A 17896-nucleotide genomic window follows, 5' to 3' on the forward strand; every position below is an offset into this window, starting at 1 on the left:
CCTTGTTCAGTTGTTGGCACGTGCGATCGTCTGGACAATCGTGGCAAAATGAAGCGGTAAAATGTGCCAGTTTCGGATGACTGTACCAAGTCTAAACAGCAGAAGCAGCAGATTTTCTTGGAGAAATATAAGAAAGAGCCAGGAATTGTGGAGTCTACTATGGGAAAAAGTCATGCACACTGCAAGTATTGTACATCAGATTTCTCCGTTGTCCATGCTGGGAAATATATGACATCGAACGACACTGCACTGCAGTTCCAAAACTCGCATGGACAAGGTTGCTGCAAAGAAATCCGCTGAAAGCTGCCAAGGCCATTAATTTACGAAACTGCCTGGGTTTAAATGTACTTATTTTTTGATAATCCATTACCTTCATAGCTTGTATTCCATTATCATTCATCTTCAAAAAAAGGGATGCTATTGCTGTGCGAATTGCCCCATATTCAAATAGTCTTGTTGGTTTATGCCCAACTCTTTCACAAATCCTGTGAAATGGTAAAAACATATTATTCTCGTATAAATCCTTCACATAGCATATATCAGATGTAACCCAATCACGTAGAAACATTGTCTTGCCACGACGCTTATCAAACTGACACTATTGCAGTCAGTTTCTGGAAAAGAAAGATGGGAATTGACATAAACAAGGACATTTGGCAGATAGCAAGCAACGCATCAAAAGAAGTAAGATTGAGACTGCTACACTGGAAAATAACTCATAACATTTATCCAACGAACATTATATTGTATAAAATGGGCATTGCTGAGAGTATTAGTTGTACACATTGTACAGAAGAGACAGATTATATCGAACATTTCTTTTATTATTGTATAAAAATAAGCAAAGTGTGGAATCTTGTTGAAGAAGCCTTCTTCACCGCTTGTTCAAAGAGAATTCATGTTGATGTGCGGGATGCCCTATTTGGCCTAGTTAAAAGGAATTCTATTTCATCCGCTGAAGCAAACTATGTCAATTTGCTGATCTTGATTGCAAAAATGTGCATAGGTATTTATAGATACGGTACCCCTTTAGAGATCGGATGTATTTTTGAAAAAGAGTTAAGTTTAAGAAAAATAATTGACTTGTGACTAGCATATATGTTGCTATCTGTGAAATTGAAATAAAGAAACGTTAGGTAACAAAAGGAGAAATGATGACGGAAGAAAATATAGGACAAAATGTAAAAAAAAAAAAAAAATAGGTGGAGAGAGAGAAGATAGAACGAGAGGAGACAGTGAGAGAGAGAGAGATATTGGCAGACTATGGGAGAGACCGACAGAGTATGGGAGAGAGAGAGAGAGAGAGAGAGAGAGAGAGAGAGAGAGAGAGAGAGAGAGAGAGAGAGAGAGACGAAGCAAAAAAGAACAAAGAAGAAGACAGAAAATTCCGAAGAACAAAATTCAGAAAAAAAACAGACAAGTCGAAGAGAAAGAAAGTGGATGCAGAGAAAGACAGACTAGGGAGTGTGTGTGTGAGAGAGAGAGAGAGAGAGATTCAGATTCAGATTCAGATTCAAAACTTTAATACAAAGGGATAAAGGTTTTAGGCAATGCCTAATCTTCCAACCTGTCCCTTTTAGACATACATGACATTATATATTACAATTATATATTTATATAACATGTATTGAACAGCCAAACGAATAACTAATTAACTAAGAATTTGTAATCAGGTTAAAAGTAACAAAACACTAGTTATAATAACGTGGTTCATTGATTAATAAAATGATGATTAAGATGTTATGCAGTAACAGTTATGATTTTAAAGCGTAGGGAGAGAATTATTTTTGACAAAGATATTTTCGAACATTTTTTTTAAAAGATGAAAGGGTTTGACATGTTTTACAGTACATTGGAAGTATATTCCACACAAGCGATCCCCAGTAGGATAAACTAGATTTATACAAATCAATGCGTGGGAGCGGTAGCGTATAATTCAAAAGCCTCGCTCTACCAGGAGGACGCTCAAACAGGTCTTGGATGTATGAAGGTGTTTCATGGTTGTACATTTTAAACATGAAAACACTAGCATTTAAAAAGAACTGCTGATGTAGCGGAAGAATGTTCAGTTGAGTGTATTTTTCTTGAGTAGTCATATTGGGATCTCGGTTTAATAACTTTACACCTCTCTTGTGAAGTGTGTTTATTTTCTTTATATGAACATCACTGGCATTGCACCAGACAGTAGATGCATAGCAAATGTGAGAGAGACAGTGTGCGTGGAAAAACATTTTAAGGGCATCCACAGAAACAACGCACCAGAGCTTGTTAAGTAAGAAAAGGTTCCTAGAAACTCGTTTATAAACTGTATCAATGTGAGAGCGCCAGTTAAGTTCATCATCAATTACAACTCCAAGCACACGGTGTTGATGGACTTGAGCAATGCTAACTGTACCATGCATAAGATCAAGGCTCAGAGGCTGTCGCTGGTGTTTTTGTCTTGTGGTTATTAACATGCTTTTTGTTTTCTTAGGATGCAGTGCCATTCTGTTACAATTACACCAATCATTAATATTTGCTATACTTTCTTGGAGTACTTTTCTTATGAGATTTATATGTATCTGTATTACTGCTGTGAAGTGTTGAGTCATCCGCAAAAAGATCAAGTACAGCATTTTCTTGTTTGGGGTGTAATGGTAAATCATTAATGTATAGTCCAAACAGTAAGGGACCAAGGATAGAACCTTGTGGGACTCCACATTTTACAGTGCCTTGTGATGAATATGAACCGTTTAGGTAGACTGCTTGTTTCCTATCTGACAGATATGATGTAAAAAAAGGACACAGGTGAGCTATTTTTCCCGCAGTGGGGCACTGCGGTTATGAAATTAAAGGCCCCTCCTGTTTTTGGAACCGCAGGAGCTTTCTAGTTTGCTGTTAGGTAGATTTTTGGTTCCTCTTTCCTGTCATGCTCTCTTTTTCTTCATGAATTCTTTTCTTTTTTCTGCCTTCTTGCTCATTCACCTGTATTTTTTCCAAAAAATCTCTTCTCTTGCCGCTTGTCTCGCGATTCATGTATAGTTTAATCTGTTAGTGTTCTGATGTAAGTCCAGCAGTAGATAGGTTAAGCCTATTTTAACATACTGGAAACTGGTAATCTTCCAGTAGGTATTAATTTAGTTTTACTAAAGCCTGCTGGGACACAAGTAATGGGTTAGTGCATTTGTAAACAGGAATCGCTTGACAAGTGGCCCCCTTCATCCCCCCCTTCCTCGTCCTGATATGGCTCTGCGTAGTCGGCTGGACGTTAAGCAACAAATAAACAAACAAACAAATGAGCTATTTTGCAGGTAAATAAGTAATTTGTCTAACAAAATAGCGTGATCAACTAAGTCAAATGCTTTCCTGAGATCAAGGAATACCGCTCCAACCATTTCACGATTGTTTATTGCTTTTAGCCAGGTATCACAGAGCCGGGTAAGGGCAGTATGACATGAATGTTTAGGACGAAAACCTGATTGATAAGGATGAAAAATATTGTTTTCTTCAACATATTTAAGGAGATGGGTGTGTATATGCTTTTCCAGGGGTTTAGACAGTATAGAGAGAATAGATATTGGTCTGTAGTTGTCAAGGCTATCGGTGTCTTTTGACTTTGGTACTGGAATAACTTTAGCCGTTTTAAACACTGATGGGAAGACATTCTTCCTGATAGAGAGATTGTATACATGGGTTAAACTGTTTACAATATAAGGAAGTGACATTTTTACAATTTGTGAATTAAGATTGTTTGTGTCCATTGTTTTTTTGTTATTTAGTTTAGAAATTAGTGCACCAACTTCAACGACTGTGATTACAGGTATATCAAACGAGTCAGATGGCAAAAGTTTCTCATTACAAAATTGACTGAGTACTTCAGGCACCTTATAGCCAATCTGATCAGAACTGGCTGAGGAATCAAGAACATTGTCGGTCATACATAGATAGAAAGTAACTATTACAATCATCAGCAGTTATATTAGGATTAATACAGGATGGGGCTTTACGTGATTTACTAGTCAGTTCATTCAAGGCACGCCAAATTTGACATATGTCATTTTTATCTATTATAAGATTTTGAAAATATTTCTTTTTTGCAAGTTTCACCAATTCAGAAATTTTGTTTCGCATTTTTTTGTAAAGTTCAAACTGTTTAATTTTTTTTTAGAAAATCTCGAACTAACATAGCATCTTTAATTTCACCTGTCATCCAGTTCGGTACAGTCGAAAATTTAACTCTTTTCCTGCGGATTGGAGCATGTCTGTCAACAACAGATAATAATGTTCTGACAAATAACAATGCAGCTTCTTCAGGATCAAAACAATTTGACACCAATTGGAAATTTGCCAAACTTAAGTCAAGTAAAAACGCAGAATTGTCAAATTTTTTAAAACATCTATACGTGATATAGGTATGACCTTTTGACATTACCTTTGGTCGTTTACACGACCAAGTGCACGTGATCGGTTTATGGTCACTCATGCAAATATTAGATGTTGAAGCATTTAGAACCATGCTATCATTGTTCGTGTATATATGATCCAGAAGAGTTGAAGACATGCTAGTTACTCTTGTGGGCTCTCCCGCAGTGGGGCACTGCGGTTATGAAATTAAAGGCCCCTCCTGTTTTTGGAACCGCAGGAGCTTTCTAGTTTGCTGTTAGGTAGATTTTTGGTTCCTCTTTCCTGTCATGCTCTCTTTTTCTTCATGAATTCTTTTCTTTTTTCTGCCTTCTTGCTCATTCACCTGTATTTTTTCCAAAAATCTCTTCTCTTGCCGCTTGTCTCGCGATTCATGTATAGTTTAATCTGTTAGTGTTCTGATGTAAGTCCAGCAGTAGATAGGTTAAGCCTATTTTAACATACTGGAAACTGGTAATCTTCCAGTAGGTATTAATTTAGTTTTACTAAAGCCTGCTGGGACACAAGTAATGGGTTAGTGCATTTGTAAACAGGAATCGCTTGACAAGTGGCCCCCTTCATCCCCCCCTTCCTCGTCCTGATATGGCTCTGCGTAGTCGGCTGGACGTTAAGCAACAAATAATCAATCTTGTGGGCTCTTGTATAAGTTGAGTAATACCTAGCGATTCAGTTTTGTCAAGCCATTGAGATTGGTTTACTAACATGTTAATATTAAAGTCTCCCAATAATAGCATATTACAATTGCACACGTTGACTTTGTCCATCATATCTATAAAGTCATCAAACCATTCATCCGTGCAGGCGGGATTTCTGTATAAGAATCCAACTAGAATAGGAGATGAATTGTTTGGCCTTACTTCTAGCCAAATACACTCTACACTCTGTGGTTCAAGGTCATGCCGGCGTTTTACAACATGAAAACAATCGTTGTGCACATACACACCGATTCCCGTGTGATTTGGATGAGCAGCATCACGTCTTATAAAAGAATAATTCTGAATCTCAACAGAATCATCATTATGCTTTAGGTTTGACAGTCTTGTCTCTGTTAACCCAAGTAGATGAAGCGATGGTGACGTATTGAGAAGTAAACTGACATCATGCAGTTTGTTCCCCAAGTGATATACGTTCACGTGTCCAATGTTTAATCCACTTTTTGAACGCATATTTATACAGAATGAACACAATTAACTTACAAGGTTATTTGAAAAGAGGCAGCTGACTCAGACTCAGGACTTCGGTTAAAACGAAACCGTTTATATCCTAACACAATAACTGATATTGCAAAAAGCGACACAGATGCACACCGCTGGGTTTAAATGGAAGATAGTGCTCTAGATAGTAGATCAAACATTAACTTTTTGTCGAGGGCACTCGGAGCCTCTGATCTCATGCTCTGTTGATGCAGAGACATATGTTCAGGTCTATACAATTCTGGCAGCTGTTGACGTGGCATATTAGGGAAATGGAAGAGAGGAGGTTTTTGTTCCTGTGAGTGCCATCCGAGGTGCTGATCCAGGTTTCTTGCACTGATCCGAGGGTGGGGCTCAGCAAATACATGTACACCCGGTTGTTGGCTGACTCCCGGAGCAATTGACAATGCCATTAAAGGTTGAGGAACTTGACCTGGAGGTTGTTGGTGTTGTGGCGGGCCTGAAGTTTTGGGTCCGTAGTGACGTCCAACGAATGATGCAGTCGCTTGCCTTTGAGGACGTGGTTGGGTCTTATCACACCATGATGATATATCATCGTTTCCTCGTTTTTCTGATCGTCCAACATCATTATGATATTGTCTTGATGTTGTTGAATGTTTGTTTTCAGGGATGTTGCCAGAGAAACTACGCTTGATGTTGATAGCTAAGGCACTTGTCCCTCTGTTGTTGGGGTGTAGAGCATCCCTCATCCATCTTGTTTTGATGTCCCCTCGTATGGTGAAAAAGCTGACGTCATTGTTGACAAGATCAATGTGCTGTTGATGACAGAGCTGCATTAAGTTGTCGTTTGATTCATTTATACATGCTGTGATATGTTCATGTTGATCTCGGTGGGGCAATATTGAAGACATGATTAATCTTGCTTTTGGAAAACAGCGCCGAGTGTGTGCAATGATCGAGCGCCATGCTCCTTTTCCAAGGACGCCACCACGCTTGCAGTCGTTGATCCCTACATGCAGGACAACTGTGGTGACGTTGGGATGTATTGCTGTTCCTTTTAGAAGCCCAATAAGTTGTTCTCTGTCAAGGCCAGAAAGAGACAATACTTGTGATCTTTCATTGTCAATGTTCATCTTTGCCTGATGGAGGCCTGACACAACTGAGTCACCAATGATGAGGGTGGAAGTGTCAGAATCTATTGATGACAGCTCAGGCCACTCACCGTCAGATTGTTGTTCATCACATGCAGACATCGAAATCACAGCTGCACTTTCGTTTGACAGGTGTGAGAGAGAGAGAGAGAGATGTTGTGTGGACAAGTGTGAGAAAGAGATAGAGAGAGAGGAGAGAGAGAGAGAGAGAGACAGGAGAGAGAGAGAGGGTAAATGTAAATTAAAAAAAATTTATAAACAATTGTCCATGATCTGTTTACTGTCCATTGAGTGTGAAGCTGAGAGAAAGAGCGAGACTGAAGGAAAACAATAATAACTTAATAAGAATTAAAATGATTTAAAAAAAAAACTAAAAAAAACTTCTGATAAAAAAAAAACGCACGCACGCACATGTGTGATTAACAATGTCTGATCTCCTAAAAGAAAAAAAAAAAAAAAAAAAAGAAAGCTGCCAAGGAATTATTAAGTTCATTCCCGCAAAGCAAATCCTGCCAGAAGAAAAGGCTGTAGTCCGTGCTGAAGCAATGTTTTCTGAGATGATTGTAAAAATGAACTTGCCACTGTCAACCGCAGATGTTATTTCACGAACTTCATCTTTTCATTATCAATCTGCTTGGAAGACACTGGTTATAATGTTATAAACTGACAGGTAAATAAAATTGTTTTATACTTGTTGTATCGGAAGGAGTTAAATTCTGAAGATGTTCACAAGATATGCTATTCTTACACAAACACGTTTGCACCCACGGCGTACGTTTTGCCTAGCCCATATGGCTTTGCTTGCAAAGTACACCAACTTTTTGGAAAATACACTTAACTTTTTGAAAAAGTACTCTTGCCTCAGGTTTAGGGTAAACAGGTCTGTTAATGACATAGCTATTATAGTTTTTTGACTCACATGCGAAGCAAAAGTGAGTCTATGTACTCACCCGAGTCGTCCGTCCGTCCGTCCGTCCGGAAAACTTTAACGTTGGATATTTCTTGGACACTATTCAGTCTATCAGTACCAAATTTGGCAAGATGGTGTATGATGACAAGGCCCCAAAAAACATACATAGCATCTTGACCTTGCTTCAAGGTCAAGGTCGCAGGGGCCATAAATGTTGCCTAAAAAACAGCTATTTTTCACATTTTTCCCATTTTCTCTGAAGTTTTTGAGATTCAATACCTCACCTATATATGATATATAGGGCAAAGTAAGCCCCATCTTTTGATACCAGTTTGGTTTACCTTGCTTCAAGGTCAAGGTCACAGGAGCTCTTCAAAGTTGGATTGTATACATATTTTGAAGTGACCTTGACCCTGAACTATGGAAGATAACTGTTTCAAACTTAAAAATTATGTGGGGCACGTGTTATGCTTTCATCATGAGACACATTTGGTCACATATGATCAAGGTCAAGGTCACTTTGACCCTTATGAAATGTGACCAAAATAAGGTAGTGAACCACTAAAAGTGACCATATCTCATGGTAGAAAGAGCCAATAAGCACTATTGTACTTCCTATGTCTTGAATTAACAGCTTTGTGTTGCATGACCTTGGATTACCTTGACCTTGGGTCAAGGTCACATGTATTTTGGTAGGAAAAATGTGTAAAGCATGTGAGTCGTATGGGCTTTGCCCTTCTTGTTTGTTTTTGTTTTTTTTAAACGAAGAAATGTTCAACACTGTATTATGAACTGATCATAATCAGTGTCTCCTTTCTTTTCCAGTACAAGAGGGGGAGGCAGTGACCACAGAGAACAAATCTATGGTGGCTACAGTGCAGCCATTGCAAGGACAAGCTGCAGTCAGACTCAACAGGGATACCAGGCTGAACCATGAGGTGCAGACACCAGAAACACAATCTGCCGTCAGCACTCACAGTGATACCTGGCTAAAACAAGAGATACAGACACAAGAAACACAGACTGCAGTCAAAACTTACAGTGATACCTGGCTGAAACAAGAAATACAGACACAGACTGCAGTCAACACTCACAATGATGCCTGGCTGAAACAAGAGATACAGACACCAGAAACACAATCTGCCGTCAGCACTCACAGTGATACCTGGCTAAAACAAGAGATACAGACACAAGAAACACAGACTGCAGTCAACACTCACAATGATGCCTGGCTGAAACAAGAGATACAGACACAAGAAACACAGACTGCAGTCAACACTCACAATGATGCCTGGCTGAAACAAGAGATACAGACACAAGAAACACAGACTGCAGTCAACACTCACAGTGATACCTGGCTGAAACAAGAGATACAGACGCTGGAAACACAGACTACAGGCAACACTCACAGTGATACCTGGCTGAAACAAGAGATACAGACACCAGAAACACAGACTGCAGTCAACACTCACAGTGATACCTGGCTGAAACGAAAGATACAGACACCAGAAACACAGACTACAGGCAAAACTCACAGTGATACCGGGCTGAAACGAAAGATACAGACACCAGAAATACAGACTGCAGTCAACATTCACAGTGATACCTGGCTGAAACAAATAGTAAGAGAGACAAGTGACACACGGTCTGGTACTGTGAAGCAGCGTATGTTGAAACATAAACATAAAGGTGAGAAGAAGCATGGATGCAGAGAGTGTTATGCAAAGTTCACAAAGTCTGGTAATTTAAATAGACACATGTTAACACATACAGGCGAGAAGAAGCATGGATGCAGGGAGTGTTATGCAAAGTTCACGCTGTCTGGTAGTTTAAATAGACACATGTTCACACATAGAGGAGAAAAAAGGCATTTATGCACAGAATGTGATGCTAGGTTCCCACTGTCTTCTCGTCTGAAGCGACACATGTTGACACACACAGGTGAGAAAAGGCATGCATGTACTTTGAAGCGACACATGTTGACACACACAGGTGAGAAAAGGCATGCATGCACCGAATGTGATGCTAGGTTTGCCCATTCAAGTACTTTAAAGCAGCACATGTTTACACATACAGGTGAGAAAAAGTATGCATGCACCGAATGTGATGCTAGGTTTGCCCATTCAAGTACTTTGAAGCAGCACATGTTCACACATACAGGTGAGAAAAGGCATGCATGCACCGAATGTGATGCTAGGTTTGCCCATTCAAGTACTTTGAAGCGGCACAAGTTCACACATACAGGTGAGAAAAGGCATGCATGCACCGAATGTGATGCTAGATTTGCCCGGTCTAATTATTTGAAGCAGCACATGTTCACACACACAGGTGAGAAAAGGCATGCATGCACCGAATGTGACGCTATATTTGCCCAGTCTATTAATTTGAAGCAGCACATGTTCACACACACAGGTGAAAAAAGGCATGTATGCACCGAATGTGATGCTAGATTTGCCCGGTCTAATTATTTGAAGCAGCACATGTTCACACACACAGGTGAGAAAAGGCATGCATGCACCGAATGTGATGCTAGGTATGCCCTGTCTAGTAATTTGAAGAAGCACATGTTAACACATACAGGTGAGAAAAGGCAAGCGTTGTCAGAGATGTGCTAGACTCACAGAGGTGTGTGTTTTGAAGAGACACATGTCAACACATACAGGAGACAAAATGCATATATACTTTTTGTTTGTTTGCTTAACGCCCAGCCGACCACGAAGGGCCATATCAGGGCGGTGCTGCTTTGACATATAACGTGTGCCACGCACAAGACAGAAGTCGCAGCACAGGCTTCATGTCTCACCCAGTCACATTATTCTGACACCGGACCAACCAGTCCTAGCACTAACCCCATAATGCCAGACGCCAGGCGGAGCAGCCACTAGATTGCCAATTTTAAAGTCTTAGGTATGACCCGGCCGGGGTTCGAACCCACGACCTCCCGATCACGGGGCGAACGCCTTACCACTTAGCCAACCGTGCCGGTCAATGCATATATACTCATGGGGTGGTGCTTGGTACGTTCATAAAGTGTGTCTTATATTATTATATGAAGTCTTATATCGGGCGCGTATCTCCAGACTCGGACTCAAGGTGCAGGGATCTATTTATGCCGTGTGAGATGGAATTTACGAATACGAATACGAATACTTTTTTTTTTTATCTCATACAGAGAAATTTCAGTGTGGTGCACATTAAAAGACAAAACAAATAATAAGACAACAGATAAAAATACCATACGAAGCATACTACACTCGCGCACGCATATGTACACTAACAGGAATAATAACATGATTCCAAATAGGTTAATTGCCGTCAGCTTTAGCTAAAAGTTTAACGCTAAAAACTATCATTATCACAGGACTAGATATGTCATTGAACAATATTTATCACAGGACTAGTCATTCGAGGGTTATCACACTCAGCATAAGGGTGCACATCAAAGAGTGTAAAAAATATTCATCACAGAAATCAGTGCATATGTTCACCGGCACACATACTAGTTTTAATTAACTTAGGTATTTAAAAAGCCAATTGACTTTGGAATAAAACTGTTCTTAGTTCTGAGCGTGCGGAATCTGGGAGTGCGGAGGCGACGTCCTGAGGGCAGGACCTCAAAGTGGTGAGCGAGCACATGACTACTATCCTGGTTGATGCAGCAGGCCTTTCGCACCACACGTCGTTCATACAGCACAGTCAATCCTTCCTGTCTCACCCCCACAATCTTACCACATGTGTTCACCACCCGCCCAAGCACATTCTTACTCTTCACACACAGACCTCCATACCAGCAGATGAAAGAGAAAGTGAGAATGGATTCAATGAATGAAGTATAGAATGTTTGGAGGATGCGGCTGTTGATGTTCAGACTTCTGAGCTTTTGTAAGCAGTAGATTCTTGACTGACACTTCTTGTGGATAGCTTTAGTGTTTGAGGAGAAATTCAGTTTGTTGTCAATGACTGTACCGAGATATTTGTATTCAGTGACTCGCTCAACTTTCACACCATCTATGTACAAATCTGAAACTGTAGCTGGGTTTTTGCGAAAGTCAATAACTAGCTTTTTTACACAATACATCACGCATTCACATCGACCAGCAGATCGCAGCCATTTCGGCGCATATCCTACTTTTCACGGCCTATTATTCCAAGTCACACGGGGTTTTTTGGTGGACATTTTTACATTTAGTCAAGTTTTGACTAAATGTTTTAACATAGACGGGGAATCGAGACGAGGGTCGTGGTGTATGTGTGTGTGTGTGTGTGTCTGTGTGTGTGTGTAGAGTGATTCAGACTAAACTACTGGACCGATCTTTATGAAATTTGACATGAGAGTTCCTAGGAATGATATCCCCTGACTTTTTTTTCGATAAATGTCTTTGATGACGTCATATCCGGCTTTTTGTAAAAGTTGAGGCGGCACTGTCACACCCTCATTTTTTAATCAAATTGATTGAAATTTTGGCCAAGCAATCTTCGACGAAGGCCGGACTTCGGTATTGCATTTCAGTTCAGCATGGTGGCTTAAAAATTAATTACTTTGGTCATTAAAAATCTGAACATTGTAAAAAAAATTAAAAAAAATTATAAAACGATCCAAATTTACGTTCATCTTATTCTTCATCGTTTTCTGATTCCAAAAACATATAAATATGTTATATTTGGATTAAAAACAAGCTCTGAAAATTAAAAATATAAAAATTATGATTAAAATCAAATTTCCGAAATCGTTTTAAAAACTATTTCATCTTATTCCTTGTCGATTCCTGATTCCAAAAACATATAGATATGATATGTTTGGATTAAAAACACGCTCAGAAAGTTAAAACGAAGAGAGGTACAGTAAAGCGTGCTATGAAGCACAGCGCAACCGCTACAGCGCCAAACAGGCTCGTCACTTTCACTGCCTTTTGCACTAGCGGCGGACTACGTTCAGTTTCATTCTGTGAGTTCCACAGCTTGACTAAATGTAGTAATTTCGCCTTCCGCGACTTGTTATCTATGCCTTTACAATTTTGCCAGGAAAGACCCTTTTGTCAATCGTGGGATCTTTAACGTGCACACCCCAATGTAGTGTACACGAAGGGACCTCGGTTTTTCGTCTCATCCGAATGACTAGCACTTGAACCCACCACCTAGGTTAGGAAAGGGGGGTGAAAATTGCTAACGCCCTGATCCAGGGTCGAACTCTCAACCTCTCGCTTCCAAGCGCAAGTGCGTTACCACGCGGCCACCCAGTCCAAAGTTGACTGCGCGAAATTTGCTTCGCGAAGCTGACAGCACGGAGATATAGCACTGAGTTTTCGGTCAAATGACTTTGCGAAGTTTTTGCGAAGTCGACTTCGGGCTCAATTAAGGCGGACAGCCTTAATTAAGGTCTTGTGATTTGAAGCAACATTTGTTGACCCATACAGGAGAGGTAGAGGTTACATGCCGAGTCTCAGTGATTATTAAAAATAATGGTCGAAGTTAGCGGATCATGATCCCCCGCGGGTTAGGGGGAAGAATTTACCCGATGCTCCCCAGCATGTCGTAAGAGGCGACTAACGGATTCTGTTTCTCCTTTTACCCTTGTTAAGTGTTTCTTGTATAGAATATAGTCAATGTTTGTAAAGATTTTAGTCAAGCAGTATGTAAGAAATGTTAAGTCCTTTGTACTGGAAACTTGCATTCTCCCAGTAAGGTCGTATATTGTACTACGTTGCAAGCCCCTGCAGCGATTTTTTGATTAGTGCTTTTGTGAACAAGAAACAATTAACAAGTGGCTCTATCCCTTCTCCCCCCCTTTCTCCGTCGCGATATAACCTTCGTGGTTGAAAACGACGTTAAACACCAAATAAAGAAAGTGCTTTTGTGAACAAGAAACAATTGACAAGTGGCTCTATCCCATCTCCCCCCTTTTCCCGTCGCGATATAACCTTCGTGGTTGAAAACGACGTTAAACACCAAATAAAGAAAGATATCAGCCATTGGTAGTCACGTTAATGCCTTAGAGGCCGAAGACATTCGGTTCGCGTCAAACAGTTCCCATGACAACGACCAATCCCTGGCACCAGTGGACCCAACTCCAGCTCGACGTTTCTTGTACATTAGACACCTGTCAATTGTAAAAAACTGTTTGTGATGAGACCCGGCTACTGTTGTCTCCTGGTATGGTCTTTGAAACCTTTGCGTACCCATAGCAGTTTTTGTAGGGCTATTAACTTGGCTCTAAACTCTCAATCCTGTTTGACTGGCTTTGCCTCCAAAGGTGATTCTTGTGCTTATGGCACCCAGTTACATTTAGAATGTCTGAGTGTGGATGTGAGTGTGTGTGTTTTTTATGATAGTTATGAGTCCATATAGATCTCAGGTGCATTTACAATAGTGACTGATTACATGGGTTCTTGAAAAAGTCTTTTTTGTTTTTAATTAAAAACTGAAAACATTTTACTCATTGTCTACTTTCTTTAGCACGTCAGCGTGTGTGTGTGTGTGTGGGGTGTTTGTGAGTGTCAGTGTGTTTGTGCATGTGCGCTAGTGTGTATGTGTGTGTAAAGTGTGTGTGTGTGCATGTGTGCACGTGTTTAGGTGTGTGTAAAAAATGTGCTAAAATGGTATACATATAAATGGTTGTGTGGTGTGTGTGTGTGCATGCCCACCTGTATGTGTGTTAGTTTCAGTGTTCATTGAAATTGTGAACACAAAAGCAAATAATCCAACTGCCCCGATCTGTGCAAACCGTCTTGGAAGACTGCAAGGAATGGGTGAAACCTGGCACTGAAAGCTAGTGCAAAATGGGGTTGCATTCCAGGCCTGCAGGTTTCTTTGCTGTGCGCATGCATAAGATAAAGTACACTGATATTGGGTGTGTGTCTTTTAATTAAAGAGCCATTAAACAAGCAAAAACGAAAAATATTAAGTAGGGCCTCAAATACCTTCGAAATGCGATTGTATTTCACCCCCCCCCTCCCCCATTTAACCTCCTCCCCATCCACCTTCTTCCTCTGAAGTATTTGTACCTTTCAGTCCAACCCGGATCCCTCCTCCAACCCGGTCTACCCCTCCTAGTCTACGCCTATCCCCACCCCACCCCACCCCACCCCACCCCACCCCACCCCACCCCACCCCTCTAGTCTCAATCGCTTTCTATACATGTACTGGTTTATCTCTCTAAGAACCGCACCCTCTCTTCCGCTTCTCGCTTCCTCCCCATCTCCCTCTCTATCTATCTTGTTACTCCCCTTCTCTACCGGCACGGTTGGCCTAGTGGTAAGGCGTCCGCCCCGTGAGCGGGAGGTCGTGGGTTCGAACCCCGGCCGGGTCATACCTAAGACTTTAAAATTGGCAATCTAGTGGATGCTCCGCCTGGCGTCTGGCATTATGGGGTTAGTGCTAGGACTGGTTGGTCCGGTGTCAGAATAATGTGACTGGGTGAGACATGAAGCCTGTGCTGCGACTTCTGTCTTGTGTGTAGCGCACGTTATATGTCAAAGCAGCACCGCCCTGATATGGCCCTTCGTGGTCGGCTGGGCGTTAAGCAAACAAACAAACAAACCCTTCTCTCTCAGCATACCCACCCCTTTCGCCCTCCAGACCTTTTAAGTGTGAGTTTAGATAGAGCGGACAGCGTCAGATAAACTCTATTTAAACGAGACAGATTAGCCGCGGGTGGAGGAGGAGGATGTTAGATACCAGCTCATTGTGACATAGCAGGAAACGAGGCTGCAGACAAACTTGCCAAGGAAGGTGCCTCAAAGGAACAGTTCACGTCCCAGCTGCAGTACAAGGAAAAAAAGACAATCATCAAAAACAAGAGGAAAACCAGAGCGGAGAAAGATGACTACCACCTGCTCCAACGTGAAGAACAAGTCGTCCTACTCAGACTCCGCACTGGACATAACAGACTAAACCATCATATGGCCACAAAGCTGAAGCTAGTTCCCTCCCCCCTATGTCCGTGTGGCAAGAATCAGACAGCAGAGCACATCCTGCAGGCTTGTCCATACCACAGTGCTCTGAGGGACACCACCTGGCCAGAGGAGACAGCGCTACAAAAGAAGCTATACGGCCCCAGAGAGGACTTGGAGAGGACAGCACATTTCGCCCTGCAGTCCGGACTGACGATCTAACAGCGAACGACAAGAAGAAGATACTTGAGGTAGGCCTAAAGGGATCAGTGTTGGCAGGTAGGGAAGAGAGGGTAGTAAAGCAGGATATCAACACTTAGGCCCGTAATTAGAAAGAGAGGGGAGAGGAGGACTTGTGAAAGTCAAGGAGAAGAGCCCAGCCGCAATGTCCATGTTGCCGGGGGGCTTGCACGTGTGATGCATCAGCGGGGGTCTATAAGAACGGGAGAGCAACACATTGTGGTCAGTCCTTACCAGCGCGGCGCAGCGGGCATATGCCAACTATTTCTTACCCCCCATCCACCCCGGCATCCACCGTTGTATTTTGTTAGCAATCCGTTGCATGATGTTTTTAATTTTGAGGCAAATGCATGCCTGTTTGTGCCTTCACTTGAAGTGAGGTTGTGCATGAAGCGACTCGAACCTTGTTATGTAATCATTATTCACGGTGTTAAATTTTTGAGTGAGGGCTCCTTGTGTTTGTTGTTAGTGTAACCAAATGTTTGTTGTTTTTTGTTGTGGACTTATCACTGCACAATGATATCTCTCATTGTCAGATGGTATTCTCTTGAATAAACTGCCCTCGTTATTTGCCCAAATCAATACATGACTTGGCTATGTGTGATGTATGTGCGCACGAGAGTGATTGCGTGTGTGTCAGGTGTATGTGAGTGTGTGCTCGCGCAGGTGTGTGGGTATAACTGTAAGTAATAAGAGGGAGAGAAACAGGAGCGTCATTTCTTTGGGATTATCGTGTGCTCTTGATTTGCGCCGGGGGGGGGGGGGGGCGATAAGTGAGTAGTTTAATACCCTGCATACCTCCCACCCTGTCCATCCTTATCTGCTCCTCTAGTACCTCCACTTTCCTCCCGAAGTCTCTCTCCTCCTCTACTCACACTCCCCCCTCGTAGCCCCTCACTTTTCGTTACTCCCTCATATGCCCCTCTGAGGACCCCCACCCACCTTTTTGAACCCGAAGACATACCCCCTCCCCTATCCTACCCCACCCTCTCCCCTCCTAGTTTCACTCACCCGCTAAATCCCCCAATCTACATCACTTAACCCCTACCCTTCCCTCACCCCACTTCCTCCCCCATGCCCCCTCCCTCTCTACTCGCCCTCTAAACCCTCTGTCCTACGCTCCCCTCTATTTTATTACACACCCCATCTTTCTACTCCACACTCCACCCCCTATATCTACCCGGTTCAAAATGAAGGTGCATTCGTGCTTCCCACATTCCCCTTTATAAGTTCTCCCTCCCTTTACATCACTGTGTTTTGAATTAGTTACTGCGTGGATAGAACTTATGCACTGTCGTTTGCTTGCTAGCTACTGTATTCCCTTGTGTTTCAAGAAATGACATTTGCATCGGCCGCCGACAAAGCACCCACACTGTCAGTGAAGACTGTAAATATCATCTGTGACTGCCACCTTTTTAATTAGGAATACTCATCTTTGTAGCTAGAGTATTCAGGACAGAACAACTTCCTGTTTCCGCTTGAAAACCGACGGCAGCCCAGTCCTCTACACGAAGGAGGCAACTGTCATTTCAGGCAAAAGGAAACAAGTCGCGTAAGGCGAAAATACAACATTTAGTCAAGTAGCTGTCGAACTCACAGAATGAAACTGAACGCAATGCAACGCAGCAAGACCGTATACTCGTAGTCCACCGCTCACGGCATAGGCAGTGAAATTGACAAGAAGAGCGGGGTAGTAGTTGCGCTGGGAAGGATAGCTCGCTTTTCTGTACCTCTCTTCGTTTTAACTTTCTGAGCGTGTTTTTAATCCAAACATATCATATCTATATGTTTTTGGAATCAGGAACCGACAAGGAATAAGATGAAAGTGTTTTTAAATTGATTTCGACAATTTAATTTTGATAATAATTTTTATATATTTAATTTTCAGAGCTTGTTTTTAATCCGAATATAACATATTTATATGTTTTTGGAATCAGCAAATGATGGAAAATAAGATAAACGTAAATTTGGATCGTTATATAAAAAAAAAATGTTTTTAACATTTTTCAGATTTTTAATGACCAAAGTCATGAATTAATTTTTAAGCCACCACGCTGAAATGCAATACCGAAGTCCGGGCTTCGTTGAACATTACCTGACCAAAATTTCAACCAGTTTGGTGGAAAAATGAGGGCGTGACAGTGCCGCCTC

This window comes from Littorina saxatilis, linkage group LG6, assembly GCF_037325665.1.
Source record: "Littorina saxatilis isolate snail1 linkage group LG6, US_GU_Lsax_2.0, whole genome shotgun sequence".
In the NCBI taxonomy this organism is placed as follows: Eukaryota; Metazoa; Mollusca; class Gastropoda; order Littorinimorpha; family Littorinidae; genus Littorina; species Littorina saxatilis.